Here is an 18,803-nt window from a genome sequence, read left to right as displayed (position 1 = left end):
TTTCCTTCCACTCTCTTGTTGGGATCTTTGTGGCTAAAATGCACTTGACTACAAAGGGTGGGGGGTTGGGGGGGGAAAACCTGATGCCATTTCTTTTTTATAAAGGGCTTAAAACATCAGGGTTACTTATTTTCTTTCTTCTGTAACACTCTCTCCGCCCCCTCCTCCCCTGATCTATCTACCCTTACTCACCCTAAGAAAATGTACTGAATAGTATCTGTCGGCCACGTTCCATTTATTATCTTTACAAAACTTTACTTTTTTTGTTTCTTACTAACCATCTTCCTCCCATAACCATCACCACCCCCACTCCAACCTCTCCAATCCTGCCCTCCCAGGCTTTTCTGTTCCTGTCCAACTCAAAATAAGTATGCTCACTGGAAAACCAGGAAAGTTGAGAAAAAGAATCCTGCAGGCTTTTCTTTATAAATTATTATTTCCAATCAGCCGCCCCTCCCCCATCAGTTTCTTCTTTTTCTCTAAGTTTTGGTTTGTTTTAGTTTTTGGGAACCCGGGGAGGGTGAGACTGGCCTTCTCGAAACGGATAAATACATGGCACTCTTCAAAACAAAATAACGTCTTCTGTTTATTCGAGGTGTAATAGTAAGCTAAACAGGGATACGGAGATTAGGAAAGAAAAGGTTAGAGGCTCAGAAGACAACACCGCAGCCACAGGCTTTTCAGCGCGTCTGGTGTCAGGGATGTAGCTGGTGCGCCCCCTACTGGTGGATTCGCTTTTCCATAAAACAGTTTTGCTTTTACCTTTAAAAGAAGGTGTTTGGAAATAATTAAAGGGAAAAAAAAATAAGGGGAATGGGAGGAAGATCCAACTAATTACGCGTAATCTAAACAAAAGAAAAGTTAACATATCATATAAGCTATGGAACCAAATCATAAGAATCAGATTTAATTTGCTTAACTTAGAAATGTACATATAACCTCCAGATGAGGAGGCTAAACCATAGGGAAAAAATAGGTACAAATTATGAGATTCAACATATGAATGAATTATGATTGTCCAGATGCCACGAAGGGCAGACCAAGCATTCACTTCATGATTGTGTATGCGTTGGTCTGCTCTTAGTAGCATTATTCTGAAAACTTTAAAAAAGCTTATGGATAATTAAGTCTGAAGAAAAAAAAAAAACCCAAGGGATTGATGTGGATAATGATGGAGTACATGTATTAAAATAAATATTAATAACGAATGGTTACAGTAGCAAAATTTTTAATCTCCCACTCTCTCAAGGGGTAGTAGGAAGAGGCACAAATTTTTCCTTGGGATAATATATAAAAGCTTTTATACATTCTCAGACGCCTGTGTTTGTGCCTGAACTCTATAATAATGCATTTAAGAGGTTAAAGGGGCTGGCTAGGTCTTTTGTTAATTGCTTTTATCATATAAATAAGCTATGGAAATACATTACAATTGTGTTATCATTGGTTGCATTTATTTACAGCTTTATTTTAATTAAGCCTGCTGTACTTATCAAGGCAATAAACTAACTGTGGCTGGCATTTATGCATAATAATGTGCTATGAAAATAAGATTAAAGAAGATGGCGATAGCAGAAACAATTTTCTCATTAGATTTTTTAGAACATATGCATTAAAAAAATTGTATCACCGGCCACTCTATTTCAATCCAGCACTATCACTGGCCCCTAAATATAATAATAACTATAATAATCACAATAGATGATAGAAGCAGCACTGTTTTAGGTTTATAACAGATGGCTACAGTACTAGTAACAATGCACCATTGACTACTAGGGAATCAAAATAAGACTGGAAGAGGGTGCTTCATCCTTCAAGAATTTAAAAATGTTGCCATTGGCACAATGTATGAAAATTTAAAGTGCTTAATCTAAAAGAAGTATAGCATTTCCCTTTCATGGGCAGCAAAAAGCTGCATACTTTTAAAGCAAGATTAGAAATTAGGAACAAAAATGCGTAACTCCTAGGATATTCTGATTTAATTTTGCTCTACTATATAGGCCCAAACCCCAAATCCTTACCTGATTAAGTGTAGCTCAGTTTTATCTTTCACACATTTCTCTCCTAAACTCCCCTCATCCCTCCCCAAGTATTATATCTGAAGCCAACTAACAATTTTGTGGAGCTAGGGGACTGTAGACTTATTTTTTCTTCTTAATGGCAAATAGAGGTTTAACTTGCAGTAATTAGGTGAGAACTAGCCAAGCATCTTACTATTATGATGCTTGTTAAAAAACGCTTCTTTTCTGCATCTGCATTTGAGTGTGTTCCCCTCCTCTCTTAATCTTCTTATGGAAATGAAGGCAAACGGCAGGGAACCTGCAGAGTCTTGGAGAATGTCCTTGTTAACTGGAATTTCTCAGCATTGCTAATTAGCAGAGTTTGACGACCACCAGTATTGGGGGGAAAGCTCTGTTTAACCACTCACAAACCATTCCGAGGAAGAGCAGACTAATTTTATTTTGTAATTAAAATCTGAAAAGGGCCCTATTTGACAGTTAGGGCTATGAGAGTTTTATCTCCCCGTGAAATAATTACTGCCTTGATAACTCAATTTTCTGAAAAATGTCAACTGTGGGCTCCAAAAGTTTTAATTTCATTACGTAAGGAAAAAAAGAGAAAAATAGAAGAAAATGTACAGAAAGGCTTTCTAATTCTGGAAGTGGTTAAATATATTAGGAGCCAGATTTGGCCAAATGAACGGTTTTTTTTTCTCCCTTTTTTGTTATGCTTCCTCCGGATCCTAACCTTCCAGCCTTCTTCACTGAAAGCGCCCATGGCAGTGGCTATACTGCAGTGAAAGAGATCATATCAGTGGTGTGGTAAGAGGCACAGAAGCTAAAAAAAGAAGTACGGCAACCCAAGAAAAGTTTCTGATTTTAAAAGCCAAAAATAAAGGAAAATTCCAATGTGTAGGACAATACTGGTACAATCTGGTAAGGTGACATTTTATTGCTATTTATCCCCAAACACAACAAAACTGAGAATTGCAGAATAAGGAGACTGGTATAAGCCAATTTTAAAAATGTTTCCTTCTTCCCCCTAAATTGCCCCCCCCAAAAAGTCCCTCCATCCTTCCAAATTGGAGCATGCCACAAGACTTCCAGAATGATCAACACCTGATTCTTCAAGATACATGAAACAAACACAGATAAATGAAGGTAAAGAAAGGCATTAGAGAATTTCTTTTCCTTACAAAAGCATCACATATTTTCCAAAAACTATAAGATTTAAACTGGAAAAAGTTAGGATATTGAAAGTAAGAGCAAAAATTAGAATTGTGCTATTATCAAACTTCACTTGCTTTAGACTATGAAGGGATACCACAATTTTTATAAAGCAATTTTCAAAATGATAGAAAGCCTTTCATCTACATTTCCTCCATTTTCTTCCTATTGCCAAACTTGTCAGATTTTGGAAGTGGGAAAGATTATTGACAGGAACTATAATAAATGTTTCTAGATGATATAAAGAGCAAGCATATATCTCTATCCCTTTTTATTTACTAAGACATAGATATGCATATGGATGCATGGTGGATGGGCAATTTAAAATTGTTTAATTATATTTTTTTCTTCTTGTCTGTCCCTTCAGCACCTTGCCTTTAATTTCCAGAAGTGGTATTACACATAACAAATGAACAAGGGGATAACAAATGCTATTTCAGTCCAGACCCAATTTCACCAAATAATTTCACTCAAGAGCTGTAAGTACCCTTGAAACCTAAGGAATGCAGAGCTGCTCTGAATCCAGCTCTTTTTTATACTCACTCTCTTTCATCTGATTCCCACTGATGAAATAAATACATTTTAAAAAGAATTCAATGATATAAAGAAAACCAAATATATTTCCCCCTTACTTCAAATTATAGCAACAAAAGTAATATATAATCACTTGTGTATGTCTTCAGGGCTATATATAACAATCATCATATTGCTTCTAGTATTACATATATATGTACCTCCTTCATATATTCCAGCTCAAATATTTCCTGGAAAAAAAGGATTCACATTTCACAATTTCATTTCCATTTCTGAATTATCAAGCAGTTTTAACGTAAGAGCTGTCTCTGCACTGCAGCTGTTGTCCAGGGAAAAACATAGTGTGCCCATTAAATGATCTAATTATTTTAAATAGAAATTCCCTTAAAAAAAAATACAAACTGAAAACTGAAACAGCCTCCTACCAGTGGTTTTCAGTTACACTGAAAAGAAATGAAACTATAATTTTGATTTTAAAAATCAGAAGAAAGGAATTAAAAACGAAAACAAAACCAGGCAAACAGAGCACCAGGAACTGCAAATGGGCCAACAAACCAATGGCCCTTTCACACCTCTAAATCATTGCTTGAGAGTCTAAATACATATCTCCCTGACTGACCACACTATCTTGTGCAATTAATCATACTAAAGGAACAGGGTTTCCTTAGAACCCGAGTTTTCCAGTGACTAGGACTGTTACCGGGATTTTAGGAAAAAGACGATGGTTTTAAATTTTCCAAACTGATTATTTCCTTTAGTTGTGACCACAACTTCTGTGGGAAAAACAAACCTACAGCTTCCTTAAGATTTCTCTAGAGCATATTAAGTGGCTCATGAATGACATCCCAGTGCATGCCAGGCTGCACACTCACTGCACCGGCAATCCACCACGGAGGGAGAAAGTCTCTCCCTCAGTCTGGCTCCTTCTAAACTGCTGAAGTGGGATTTTATCTTCTTCTGGAGATCTCATGGTGCACACTGCTTCTGTGTTACTTCAAGTTCCCTTTCCAGAAGTACAACCAGACATAACACAGACTCAAAAAGTGACAATGCTCAACTACCTCAGAAGGCAGAGGTGTTTGGCACTTCAGGAAACAAGTTGGGGAAAGAAATGGGATCAGCTTTACCCACATGAGGGACAGGAATACTATCGAAGGAAAAGGAAGAAAGTCTTTCACCTGTTTATATGAAAAGAAGCTGAAAGCAAATCATTGGGGGAAAAAATCACCTACAGTTACCATCAGCCCTAAACAAAACTGCTACCCACTTTTTCTCAGAGTTGCAGCTGTGGCTAGCCTTGGAAAGTGCTCTAAATCAATGGGTACACCCATCCTGGGTGGCCTGGCACCCTCAAGGCCTCCCATTGATATCTGGAGCCCTCTACCAAAAGCTCTTTTGGCCTCAAAAGAAATGTCTGAGAAATCTGCCTTCCCAGGGGCCCACTTCTGCTCACCCTCTAGTGCCCCTTTCCAGCCCTGGCTCAGATGGAGTTGGGCTTCCAAACCCATCCCAATGGAATTCTCAGATGGCTAGCCTGATAATCTTTAAAGGCTCCTTCAGAGCTGTGGCTCTGACTTTTATCTCCTCTCCCAACCTTCTGCCCTTTTTGTAGGCTCTCCCAATTCCTTTTCCCTCCCACCCACCCCCACTCCTTAATTTGAAGATCATTGACAGGATAGGCTGTAATGAGTCCTTCAGAAACTGTTATGATCTACAGTAACAATCTCTGCACCTAATTCACAGATTATTGACAAGCACCGTGGGCTCAGTGGTGTCAAGTTGTACTTGTGGTTTCAACACCTTCCAGCAACCCACAGACCAGCTGGGCCCTGAAGGACCTGGAGTCCGAAGAGTTTAGCTGTCCCTTGAGTGGCAGAGAGATGAGTATCTGTCTATATCTCAGCTCCCTCAAGTCTGCCTGGGCTTTCTCCCTGGTACCTTGTCTCTTTCAGGGTTGGGTCAAAGTAACTATAAAGGCTCTTCAAAGCTTAAAAACAAAGTGAAGGAGCAAACTTAATAAATGAGAGCTCATCCTTAATAATCAATCAGTCATCTTCTCCACCCCCAAATAGTTACCAAACTCCAAGCCACACAGCCTGGCTTTCATAGTGAGGCTTGGTTTCATCAAGAAGGGTGTGAGGTATGGAGGGTAGAGGGAACTCTGAACTTGGCACAGACTCAGTGGGCCCAAGCTAGGGTGGCCCATCCTCCGAGATTGCTCTCAGGGTGGGGCACGATTGACTACTCTTAAAGCAGGGCGCTCAGCCAAGAGGCGCAGGCTCAGGCATGGACGCTGGGACAAGAGACCCCCAAATGCCCGCTCCGCCCCCAAAGGGCTCTTTGCTGTTGCAGAAAAACGGGGGCCTGTTGCCAGCCGGAGTGGTTTTTCCTGCTTCTAAGGAGTCAGTCACTCGCTGCCCTCTCACCAGTCCCCAAAGATGGAAGGGCTGTCTTCCCGCTGGCTGCCGTGGGGCGTGGGATTCCCGCAGGGGCTGAGGCCGCCTGAAACCACAGAAATGACACTGCGCTGGGAAAGCTGGGTGGCATTCCCAGGCCTAGGCCACCCACTTCTTTAGTCCTTTTTCATAAACTAGGGGTTGCGCTTTCTTCCTGGGCCCTGGGAAGTTGGGGACACACAGCCCGCCTGCAGCCAGGTGCGACTCCTCCCCTATCCTCCCTCCCGGCTTCGCCCTCCAGGTTGGGACCCCCCAGAGGCGGAACCGGGTCGAAATCTCCAGGCCACTGGTATCTGAACAGCAAGCAAATACCTCCTTTCACGGGTCGCCTCCAAGATTCTGCGGGCTTTGGCCTCCCCACCCACCAATAGCCTTGAACAGCGGCTGTCACGCACCGTTTGTTGGCGCTGGTTCCAAAACTGGCCCGGACTTAATCGTTCTGTAACGGGGACTCGGTTTGTTTGTTTGGTTGGTTGGTTTTTTTTTTTTTTTTTGTAAAGCAAAGGGTGGGTGGGTTGCCTGTAGCGGGGAATCCCGCTTGCCCGTTATTTAGGTAGGATTCCGGGTAAAAACTGATCAAAGCCTTGATTCTTTTCCTGCCACGGTATCCAAAGTCATTTATTGAGAAACACAAGCCGAGATTCGATTCTGGAATCAAATGGAGAAGACATCTCTCATCGCACTGAACACCAGTTCCCCTGAAAACACAACCTCGGATCCAATGATTTGGGAAAGTGGGAGGAATAAATGTAAGATCAACTTAAACTTGCATAACCACAGTATTAAATATTTTTAAAAGTAATTCTGTTATGAAAATTAATCTGGTTTCCTTCAACAGGGAAATTTTTTTTAAAAAACAACTCCTTAACTTCTTAAGATTTTTATTTTAAAGTTAAAATTGTAAGTACATCCCCAAAGATTGAAATCACAAAACACCTCGTTGAGATCATCTGTTCCTTTAACACTGGAATAGTTTCAGTTTGATTTTAAACACCTAAACAAACCTATATTTCCCCATCATTTTACATTCAGAAGGTCTGTCATTTCTATAGTTTATCTTTCTGAAAGAGTTCAAAGTGTTTATACCCTTATTTGCTCACCAAAGAAAAAGCCAAACCTCTTTCTTATGTAGACAGGTACTTTTGGAAGTGTAAAAATACTCCTCTTCCCCTAGGATAATTTGGATTTCTGGTCATTGAAAATGCTGAATTTCAAAAGAAAATACTCTTTACCATTGGCATACCTTCCCTGAAATCCTGTGGCTGAGATGCTGAGATAAAAGAAGAAAGGTGTCAGGCACCTGTTTCTTAAATAATATCTGGAATTTAACTGCCATCCGGAAAGGAAAAGTTTGATCAAGATTGGTTTGGGGGATGGGACACATTCAAAGCAGAAACTGGCCTCTTAATTACAATCTGAAAATAAACAAATAAAAAATGAGCAAGTTGTTTTGTTCACTCAGGTACTCAGTGACAGTTCTTGAAGGACCTCGGAGGGCATACAAGATGCTGCTGACAACGTCAAAAGAGCAAGCAGAAGCATCTTCCGTTTCATTATTATTATTTTTTTAATGTGGACAGAACGGGAGAAGTAATTTGCTTGGTTTTCCACTGCTACAGAAGAAAGTTCTCTCTCTCTCTATCTTTTTAAATCATGCTTCTCTACGTGTTTTACTATTTCAGATTCTAAAAAGAGTCCCAAACCCAAAAGGGGGTAGGGGGTAGCAGGGATGTGAGGAGGAACAGGTTAGTCTTTATTTTTTATTGAATTAAAATTGTATCATCTCCTTTTTATTTTTTATTGAATTAAATTATATTATCTTTCAAGGATATAAAAACTTGTTTCCTCGCCCCATCTCCTTTTTGGAGGGTAATAAAGAGTTTTATCTAACCCCAGAGCAAGGTTCTCGCGATTTCCAGGACTGGCGCTGTGCATCTCCTACTGTGTCCAACAGGGGGCGCTGGTCACGAACCTGCGCCGCGGCTCAGCGCCGCTTCACATCTGAGCCGGGTTCCAGCCCCGGAAGGCGAGAGCCGCTCGCGGGGTCGAGTACAGAGCTTTAGTCTTCGTGGATAAAAAGAGATTAAAGGCTAAATTCTTTTTTTGGGTGTGTGTGTTGGGGGGGGAGGGTTATCAATTTTAACCAACTACGAAAATGTAGAGCTTTTTATCCTTTGATGTTCTTATAAAGAAACTCCTATTGGTTGAGGAATTACACGGTTTCTGAGCCAACACTGCAGCTACAGTGTGGGGGAAATTATTTAATTAAAAATATATTTTTCCATCTGTTCACATGATCTTTTTAGAAGTACTTAAAAAGCTGACACTGATCCCTTTGGCCTGTTAACCCTGCCCTAAGTTTCAAATACTTTAGCTATTTCGAAGGCCCTTCTATTAATTTGAAGGGAAAAAATAAAAGAGACCCAAATATTTAAATCCCCCCCTAAACATTTACTGTTCTGCATCCCCCTCCCTTTTTTTCCCCTTAAACAGTGGCTTTTGTGTGATTGACATATTTCACGACTGCCGATTCTGCAAAGCCAGGTATAAATGACAAGAAGCGGCTCTAAAAAAAAAAAAACTGATGTTGGACTACATAACACCCATGTATAAGATGAAATCTAAATAATATTGTAATCCACCCACCCCCACCCTAACTTAAAAAAAAAAAAAAACCCTTCACCTGTATTTAAATAGCGTGTCTTTAATTACAGTAGTTGGGGATGCATGAGGCTGAAATGAAATTAGCAGTCATTACCAGTCCTTTAACTCTGTGGTGCTTTTGATCAGCACTAAATTAGCTTTCCAGTCCTAACAAAGACTCTACAGCAAGCAGTGGGCTGTAAATAAGACAGCGCGACCTGCCCTCAACACCTTTTCTCTTGTCAATCATAGCTCTATCATTCAGCCCAAGATTAACCTTTATCTACCAAATTTAAAAAAAAAAAAAAAAAGAACGAAAGAAAGAAGAAAAAGAGAAAAGAAAAATGAGGCGGGAAGGAAGGGCCCCTGACCACCGCATATCGCAATAACTGAGGTTCCTAGGAGGCCCCTTTAAATTGTATTCTAATGTAATGAGTTTGTGTCAGAATCTGCAATTTCCAAATCATGGCCCCCCCACCTCAGCCCCCAAGACCTCTTCAGTATATTAGAAGAGTCACAATGCTGTTCAGGTAGGAAAGGAATCCCTTTCTCCGTATTACTAATTGAGCATGGGCCACCCTCCATAAGTCAACCGGCCTGTAGCCTCTCCTCTATTAGTCTAACAAAATTTTGGGAGAGGAGGAGATGTTTGAGGAGAAAACACTGATAATTTTAAGGCATATACATAAGTTTCTGGGATGAAAACAATCAATTTACTCCACTAATAGTCTCTAGTTTCTAAGCCTGCGGAGAAAAACCACCAACAGCAACAACAAAAACCCAGCTGCTTTTCCCAGTACTGAATTAAAAAAGTAAAACATTGATTCATATTGCCATTAGAGGGCGCCAGAGAGCAAGCCCATCACCTCTCGCACAACTTCCCACAGAAGCCCTCCTAGCTTCCAGCTCCGCCATGCTCTGTGATTCCTTCTCTCAGGTAATATTTCCTGCTTATCCTGTCCTCTTGTATCTCTAGCCCCCTCAGTGTCAATCTCTATAAAGAATGAGGTGTCGCCATGTCCCTTTCCTTTGCTTTTTTTCACACCGCCTCCCTAACTACAACCAAAATAGTTAAGACGCCAGATGAAATAGTAGCAACCCCTTAATGATATGTACCTTTGGGCTCAAATCACTCTTTCCATTCTATGTAACCTTGGTCTGGAGAAGAATTTTTTTTTTTTTTTTTTTTTTTTTTTTTTTTTTTTTTGGTAGGGATGAGATGCTAGAATTTGACATTTTTAAGATGGAAGCCTGAAATTTTTCATTTCTGCATTTCTCTCTGGGGGCTCACGGATTTCTACATTTTCAAAGAAAAAGAAAAACACACACCCTTGCAAGGCAACTGATTATGTTCAGCACTAAAACAGTTCAGAAGAGAATAAAATAATGTCTTCATTTCTGCATTTGTTAAAGAAATCAAAATTAGCATTTAATTCCAAAAGTTAACGCTTTCAGACTTAAATCTGCCTGTGTTAAATGACTGCCACACAGGGTGTATTTCCAGATCTCTTAAAGGTCAAAAGAAAAAAAAATAGAATGAGAGGGGAAGAAAGTGAGTTGGGGGGGTGGGCGGAGAGGAGTGAGCTAGCAGTGAATGTCAAAGTTGGGTTGCAAGCTACTTACATGTCCATGCCAGATCAGGGTGTTGTCTTGTAGCAGTTTGATTGGCAGGTAAAAAAGCGAAAGAACGTGAGGGCTTCCTGAGCCTCTTGTCAGCCCAAGCTTGATCACTTCTCACCGGACAGAACGAGTTGAAGGAGCTTGCAATTCCCCTCTCGTCCTCCATCCAAGGCACCGTGAATCCATTTCGGCTTTTCTTCCCCCCAGTCTCTCCATCAGCCTCCTGCCTTCACCCGCTTCGCCTTCCACCAGCCTCCAAGACCTAGCCTAGCTTTGCCACTGCAATCCCCTGCAACAAGAAAAATCGTTTATGGCTTAAAACCCCAAATGGCTGATTTTTTAAAAGAGAGAGAGAGAGGGAGAGGGAGAGAGAGAGAGGAGTGAGAGGGTGAGGGGGAGAGAGGGGGAGCGAGAAGAATGCACCCAGAGAACAACAAAAAAGTCAGTTATCCTAACACTGCTCTATCCCCCCACCGTACAGAAGAAGAATAAAAAAAAAAAAGCTTTATGTTTTTTCAGTGGGTATTCAAAGATAATTTGATGCCATTGTTTCTGCTACAGATGGTTCTTTTAAATACAATAACACGGCTCTTTGTGCAGGCTACCCACAATAAAAATCGAAAGCGTTCCCCTGAATAACCATTTTGTTCTCTCTTGTATGGGGCCAACAAAAGATGCCGTGAGGTAATGGGTTCTGTTTATTGAAGCCATAGAATAGGGGTTTGATAAAGATTTTTTTAAAGCAGAAGACCTTGCAAGGTCGGGCTGATCTCTTCATATTTTTTTTATTAAAATATTTGTCCAATAGATTATTCCTTGGTGCAGCTGCAGGTTTCCTCCTCAATTTTTAATCAGCCCAAACATCTGTCTCTTTGAGGACGCTTTAAAAAAATCTGCAATTGTATCAATGGTGCAGTAACCTTATCAAATCCTGAGTTTTTAGGCTCAGTGCAGGCAAAGGCAATGGAGTTTCAATTCTATTTGGGGTGGGGTGAGATGGGGTTGGGGGAGAGGAGACACAACAACCCCAGAGAGACTGAAGAAAATGAGGCTTTCCTCCCTCCCCACCCCCCACGGCCGCTGTTGACCATGCACAACTTGCATGAGTCAGACACAGATCACTGAGGACTTGAGGTATCTTTCCTGATCTCTGCAAGCTCCCATCCCTGCATGCGTTGGATGGGGGCTAGGCATGTTTTCTTACCATGCTTTCCTTTTCCTCTGGCTAGGTCTCCAACCTTGAAAACCTAGGATGGGAGCCCAGGGGGAGGAGTGGAACAAACTAAAGGGTAGTCTCTAGCACCCAAAGGGTCCCATTCTTGGCTCTCTTTCATTCACTGTTAGCTAGCTTTGACTCATTGATTGCTATCCTGCCAGGGGACTGGTGGCCACAGCCGGCCTGTTACAGCACCCCATCCCCTCAGGCTTGTTCTCACAGCCACCCTGCTTCCTCCTTAGTTCCATGCGGAGCCTCTGCCTCTCCTAGGCGGGTAAGCCCTGCTACCTAGACTTAGCTGAGGTCAGTATCAACTTTGAGAGAGCCTTGGAAACCCTCAGGCAATGAGGGTGCTGCATGGGGGGATGGCTAGGTTTGTCTACCTTTCCATAGGAATTAATGCCAGGGCTCTCCAGGCCTCCAATAGTCCAGAGTGACAGTAATCCACTTTCATGACTTGTGCTCTGTGTGTTGTCACTTGTGGCAAGACAATAGTCTGGGAAAATGGCTTTAATCATAAAAACAAGTTTTCATTGGGTTCTCTATCTCTGCCCCTTGCCCCATTTAGTCCTCCTTTTCTTCCCACAAACCCAGTCAAATAAAAGAAAGATAAATGCTCAAATGAATGCCTTGACAAAACTGATCTTAGCTTATAGTTTCCCTTTTGGAAACAATACTGTTACTGGTTTACATCTGGTCTGGAAGTCATCTAATAAGGGATTCTTGGGGACTATTACTTAGACACCTGTTACAGCCTTCCCTATGAAACTTGAAAAACAAATGGAAAAAAAAAAGGGCAGAAAATTAAACAAATTTTCACATGGTTGTTCCTCAGTAATTCATTTTAGATCTCAGGGTGAACACCTTAATATGAGTTTGAAAAGAATGAAAGTCAGGGTAGTACCAAAAAGTTATGCATGTCCCAACCCTCTCTGGATCAAGAAAAGTGTGTTTGTATAAGCAAGTGTCAGTGTGTTGGGGAGGGGAAATGAAGAGCGTAAATCAAGAGTCACCTTTAATAGAACAGACTAAGGAGTGTGTACCTGTGACTTCAGGCATGGTAAGAAAAGTGGGGAGCATTATGCAAAACTGAAAGTCAATAGTAGAAACATTTCTTCCAACTAAAGGAGTGGGAGAGGGCAAATGTAAATGTTTACTCCAGTGTTTATAACTTTGCATTAAAAAGGCAATCCACTGAAATAACCTGGAATGATCTCTTCTTGATTCTCTTGTCATTTTTTTTTCTGAATATCAAAATTTACAAAAGATGTCCCAACCTGATAAGAAGCTATTTTTCTTTTTCCTTTTCTTTTCTTCTTCAATTTTTTTTTTAAACAAACTGAAATAAGAATCTGAATTGTTGTCCTCTTTCCACTGAGGGAGGGGCTTGGGGCCCCCCCAATCTAAGTCTGTAAGACAGGAAGGCATCAGTGAGTAGCCTAAGGTGACTAGAGGTGAGTAAACCTCACACATTTCAACAAACAAATCTATTCAATCCCAGACATAAGGAAGTTCAAAATCTTTCAAATGGTCTCATTTTCTTGTGAAGGATTAAGAAGATCGTTTCTGTAGGCAAGTCCCCTAAAGTTGTCTCAAATGCTGAAATGCAGTGACACTCTATCTGACATGGGGGAAGCCTCAGCCTTGAACTAAAAAAAGAAAAAGAAAAAGTGTAATGTGTTAAGGTGAAGGGCCAAAGTGGTAAACTGCCGTGGTAGGTGAGGGAATCCAGAATGAGTCGTCTCCAACTGGAAAACTGTTTTTAAAAAAATCTTTCTTTACCCAGAAACTAAGCTGACTGGTCAGCTCCTTTTCTCAGAGCAAACACACACTACCAAAACGATCCTAAGTTGTGGAAACGGCTTTCTGTGGAGGTTGAGGAGTTCATGTGAACCAAGTCATGGGCGTTTATAGGTGACTCTGAATTGGAAACTTCACTATTGAGACGTGCTTTGGGGCCAAAGCAGAGCTCTCCAATTCTACAAAGGCGAAGCTGTCCTGGGGAGATGTGGGGCTTTACCTCAGGCTCCTACACTGGGATGCCGGTGAGTGAGTGGCATTCAGCACGAACAACTCAGTTTGAGGAAAGATGGAAGGAAGGGAGAAAGAGAAAGGAAAGGTAGAGCATTAAAAGGAGGATTTATGCGAACTAATGGCAGAGAGGATTAGCAAGAGGGGCTCCCGGACCTGGTTTTAAAAAGGAGAGTGCTGCCTGTAAGGAAACACTGTACGCACGATCAGGGTCTAGATGTTCCAGCGACCCAATGGGCATACACATCACGACTTTTACAGAAATAGCATAGTGTCATGCATTAGCCACCAGCTACCGTGCAAGCTACAGCTTCCTTCTCCCCAAGCAATCAATCATCCACTAACTGGCCGGTCTACCCTCTCTGCACGTGGAAGTCAGTCGGACTGGGACGGCTCGGCTCGGGCCCCCAGACCCTCGGCCTGGCTCTGGCTCTGCGTCTCGGCCTCCCGGCGCCGGCTCTCCCGGGGCCCGGAGGCGCGGGGCGGGCGGCGGCCAGCAGTTTCTCCTCTGCACGCGTCAGCCGGACTCAGTAGGAGCGGCCGCGCCAGGTCGGAGGGGGCGGCTGCTTCCCCCATCCGTGGAGGCCGATAACGGCGGGTGCTACTAAATATACCACGAGACTAGGAACGTGTTGCTGCCCTCAACTCGCCCACCTCCATGCCATTATTCACTTGCGTCGCCACTTGATGCACACCGCTAAATGGGCAGCGCCGCCAGGCAGACGTGTCTGCCGGACAGGACCCGGGGAAGGTCGAGGTTTCGATGCCAGCTTTACAGCCTCTAAGCTCTAACTCGAGAAGCGCGCGCGCGTATTAAGGACGGAAGCCTTATTTTTCAAAGCCTCTGGAATAAGCTTCTAGTCGGAGCCTCGCCCTTCTGTCCCCCGCCCATCCCCCCACCCCCGCCGCTTCCCCTTCGGTCCTTTCCACGGTCAGGGAGACCTGAGGGGCAACTGGGGCTAAGTGGGAACGAAGGAGCCTTCTTAGACCCCGCGGACATTCCCGGGTTTCTGTGTCCTGCGGGATGGGTCAGCCTTGACTTATTTCGCTCGCGTTGGTAAGCGGAGGCTCCGCCGGCGGGCGGGCGCGGGTTCCCCTGAGCCGGGGAGAAGCTGCAGCCCCATCGGCCCGCAGGCCCTCGCGCGCCGCCCGGTTTCCCGCGCTCTCGGTGCTCTCTTTCAGCGCGGATCTGTTCCGGGCCCGCGAGGCCTGCATCGCCCGGCCCGGCCCGGAGAGGGAAGGTTAAGGCCCCTTCTCCGAGGGCCGGGCTGCGCCGGCCGAGTAAGTGGGAAGCCTGGGTCCTCGCGGCCTCCTGCAGGCCCGGGCTTTCCAGGCCACCCTTCCCCACGGGCCTCACGGGCCTCTGGGCGGCTGCGAGGCGCCGGCTGGCGGGTGGGAGGGCAAGGTTCGCCCGACCCTAGGTTCAATTTTCTAAGGGACGTTGGCAATAGCTGTTCCTCCGCGGGAGCGCACAGCGAGGCCAGTGCGGTTTGTTCTCTACTGCGTCGCGTGTAGGAGCGCGAGCTCGGGAGAGTCCTGGGAGCTTTGGGAGACGTGCATCCTCCCCGAAGCCTGGACGTTGGTCACCTCAGGGCTTTGGGGACGGAAAGTCGGGAACCGAGCTCGGGCCAACCTGGCAGCGGCGCAGACGCTTTCGGTGGAGGGCGGCCCCCCAGGCCCTCCAGCCCGACCTGAAAAGCTCAGGTGGCAAGGGTGGGAGTGCGGGCTCCAATGAGGCCTGCTTTCCTAGTGGCCAAATACTCAGCAGGGTCTTCCTCCCCGCGGGAAAACTTCTGAACTCTCTCAGGTTCCCTCAGTCTTTGTTTTATGCTAGGACACCGGGGTCTAGAGAAAGGTGTGCTTTTATAACTAAGAGGGAAGTTGGAGAAGCCAGTAGCAAGGCCTATGGGGCGCATTCATCAATAGCGTCTTTTAAATTTTCTTGTTATAGGGGTGCTTGGCTCAATCTGAAGAGCGTGAGACTCTTGATCTCGGGGACCGTGGGTTCTAGCCCCACGTTGGATGTAGCGATTACTGCAAAAAAATGGATAACATTTTTTAAAAAATAAAAATTCTTGTTATATATGAAGTGAAATTAAACAAGCAATCAAGTTTTGTTTTTGTGTTAACAATATTAATATTAAAATGTTAAATATTCAATGCCATGCATTTTGTGACGCTTTCCCCCCCAATTTCTTTCTTTTCCAATAATTCAGAGTTTCAGTAAATGGAAATGTTTCTAGGCTCTCAACCTCTGAGTAACAGGGTAATAGAGTAAGGGGAAGCGACCATGGAATCTTTTGTCCTGTGTCTCTCTGGCTTATCTCTACCAGTACCACACTCCTGAGATTGCTTCTTGTGTCAGTCTAAGCTAAATAAACTTGCATTTTGGATAAAATATTATTATCATTTGCTGGACTACAAGAATAACTTAAACTGGGGATATTTTCCAGATATACACCTTATGCAATATTGTAACTACCAGTACATGGTTGGATTTGATAGGCTTATACTGGAACCAAAATTCACATACTGTAGCCCCGTAAGTACAATTGCAGACCCAGGGCAAAAGATGCGTGTATGTAAAAGTTTGAAAAAGTATCCTAAAGTGTGGTGAGTATTCTTTGTTTCTCTATTTCAGAGGCCCAAGGATAGGCAGTTAGTCAGGGTGGCCTATCATACATTCTTAGAGTAAATATTGCAATGAATTTTGGGAGAAAGGGAGCACACCACTTAGGGTTTTGACTGTGGAAGGGAGTTAATGATCTCAGGAAAATGATTTTAGGCAGAATTTCTATTTACACCTCCCCTTCCGATCCTTCTCCTATCATTTCCTCCTCACCCTTGAAGAAAGAGCAACATTCTATTAGCTTGAAGGTAAAGAGAGGGAGGGAACTAACCTTTAGTGAGCATCTATTATTTAATCAGATATTTTTTCTTTTATCTAAATCTCATAATAATCCTATAAAGTTGGAACTATTACTCCCACCCCCCCCTTTTTTTTTTACCAGCGTAAGGGAAGATCCAGCTGGGTTAAATATCTATGGTCACACAGCTGGCAAATAGTAGATCTGGGTTTCAAATCTAACCCTATAATTCTAAAACCCAGGCCAGTCTTTAGAATCTGGTGGACTGAGTTCAAATGGACTCAAGCAAGCATCATTGGGTTACTGACTGTTGTGGGTAGAGGAGGAAACTGGTTGTGAACAGTGTGTGGTCTTGTCTTTTTCCTCTTTCCTTTCTCCACTTGATCTTAGCCAAAAGGCCGAGAAGCTACCTCCTTTCCTTTCTCTGGATGGCAGCCTCTTAACTCTGGCTTTCCTTAGGAACTTTTGGCTATGATGAGATTGACTTGAGGCAGGGATTATAAAAGTCTATGTCTTTTTCTGTGCCATACTCAAGTTGGACCAAGAGTGTAAAACTCAGTTTTCTGAATAAACATCTCAGCTGGCATCAGGTTTAAGGCTGCCCATTGGCTGGCTTGATCAAGATAATGATTTCATGAGGACAGACTCATACAGGTCAAACTAAGTATCACTCTTAAAACCCCGGCCTCAGCAACCAAAAGGGTGGGAGGGAAATATAGTAATAACAGAACACATGACTGCTAATTAACCTTATTAAGAACTGCAAACCAACGAACATTTATATTTTTATTTTCTCAGAAAGGCAATTAAATTTTTTTGCCTTCTATTAACTACCTTTCCCCTCCAGATAATCACCTATATCAAAACCACCCTTTAAAAGGTCAGTAGAAATTATTTTTAAGACATTCAAATATAAAAAAAGTATTGTTATTTTAATAGGCACTGTGGATAGTTTAATTTGTATCTTGTATTAAATTAAACATATGGTGAACAGGGTATAATAGATTTTCTGTAATTTAGCTGCCAATGTGGCAACAGCAGCCAGTTACTCTCACCAGCAGACTTGTCAGTGGTTTGTTTACTAGCTTATTTGAATTAAAATAAAGCTTCGCTTCTGCTGACTGCACATCATTATCTATGAGACCATAATCCTGCTAGCAAATCCTATATCTTCCAGAACTGGCTCTTTTGTTTGGGATTACTGAGAGCTTAGCCTATAACAAAGAGGAATAAGGCATCCCTCTCATCCTCATAATTAAGTGTGGGGACTAATTTAGAAACAAACCCAGAAAGATGTACTATTTGGAGTTATATTTCTATACAGAAGGAGGAGAAACAGGATAGGCCAAACACCCGATTGTTAACAGAATGTTTAAACTATTAAGCAAGTGTACTACAGGAATCCAAGCTTGTTAAAATTAAGAGCAATAGCAAATAAGGCATTGATGGCCTTTGCACGGGGCAGTAATTCTGTATGACGGATCTGAAGGTATGTTTGGGAAGAGGAAGTATTAGGGTGTTAAGTAGGAAAAGATGTGCTGTATGCTATGTGAATGCCATTTATTTTGTTCTTCCATCATTCTAATAGGTCACACAATTAATAGTGATTGTTACAGGCAGAGTTATTAAAAGGCTCAATAAAAATAGCTAAAATAAAAATAACACTTTTTATGCGCTAGAAAAATACAACTCATTAGAAATTGTTAACATTTACTTGCAAGGTGCATAAAATTTAGCAAAAAGAAAAGAATGGATGATTTTTCTTGGCTCTTTCCATATATGCAAAACAAATGCGGTTTCCATATGCTCAAAACAAGTCTCCATGAGTTCTGGCAACCCAATTCTATCTGTGTTTAAGGAGAGAATTTCACAAGTAGGATGTATACAAAAACAGCTTTTACAATGCACAATCCGTATATAAACTGATGCCTGTTTGTTAAAGAAGAGGGAAAACACAAGGGTTGATTTATCAATGTCTTTAACATTAATTATCACAGATGGGAATTCTGAGGACCTCTGTGAAACCAAACCAGACCCTGGTGAATTATAAAGCAGGTCCTTAGACTTTTTAAAAACATTTAGGCAAAGTGACAGTTCAGAACATCTGTTAGCCTTCTGTCTGAGTATAAACTAGATGTCATGGAGTGCACAGCTGTAGGCATTTTAGGCTTTTTTGCCAACATCTGTCACAGCAGTACAATAATATAGGTAA

The 18,803-nt window shown here is 42.5% G+C and overlaps 1 long non-coding RNA gene across 1 annotated transcript in view; it reads left to right on the top strand.

The window, feature by feature from the left end:
* The first annotated feature begins 9,727 nt into the window (after positions 1 to 9,727).
* Positions 9,728 to 18,803, top strand: part of LOC116878198 — a 69,460-nt gene continuing 60,384 nt past the window's right edge. The window contains exon 1 of the long non-coding RNA XR_004384789.1: positions 9,728 to 9,794. This is a non-coding gene — a long non-coding RNA (uncharacterized LOC116878198). The remainder of the gene's footprint in view (positions 9,795 to 18,803) is intronic.

This window comes from Lontra canadensis, unplaced genomic scaffold (assembly GCF_010015895.1).
Source record: "Lontra canadensis isolate GAN:19392208 unplaced genomic scaffold, GSC_riverotter_1.0 scaffold56, whole genome shotgun sequence".
Classification (NCBI taxonomy): Eukaryota; Metazoa; Chordata; class Mammalia; order Carnivora; family Mustelidae; genus Lontra; species Lontra canadensis.
The sequence above is the reverse complement of the archived record's forward strand: the minus strand, read 5'-3'. Positions and strand labels throughout refer to the sequence as shown.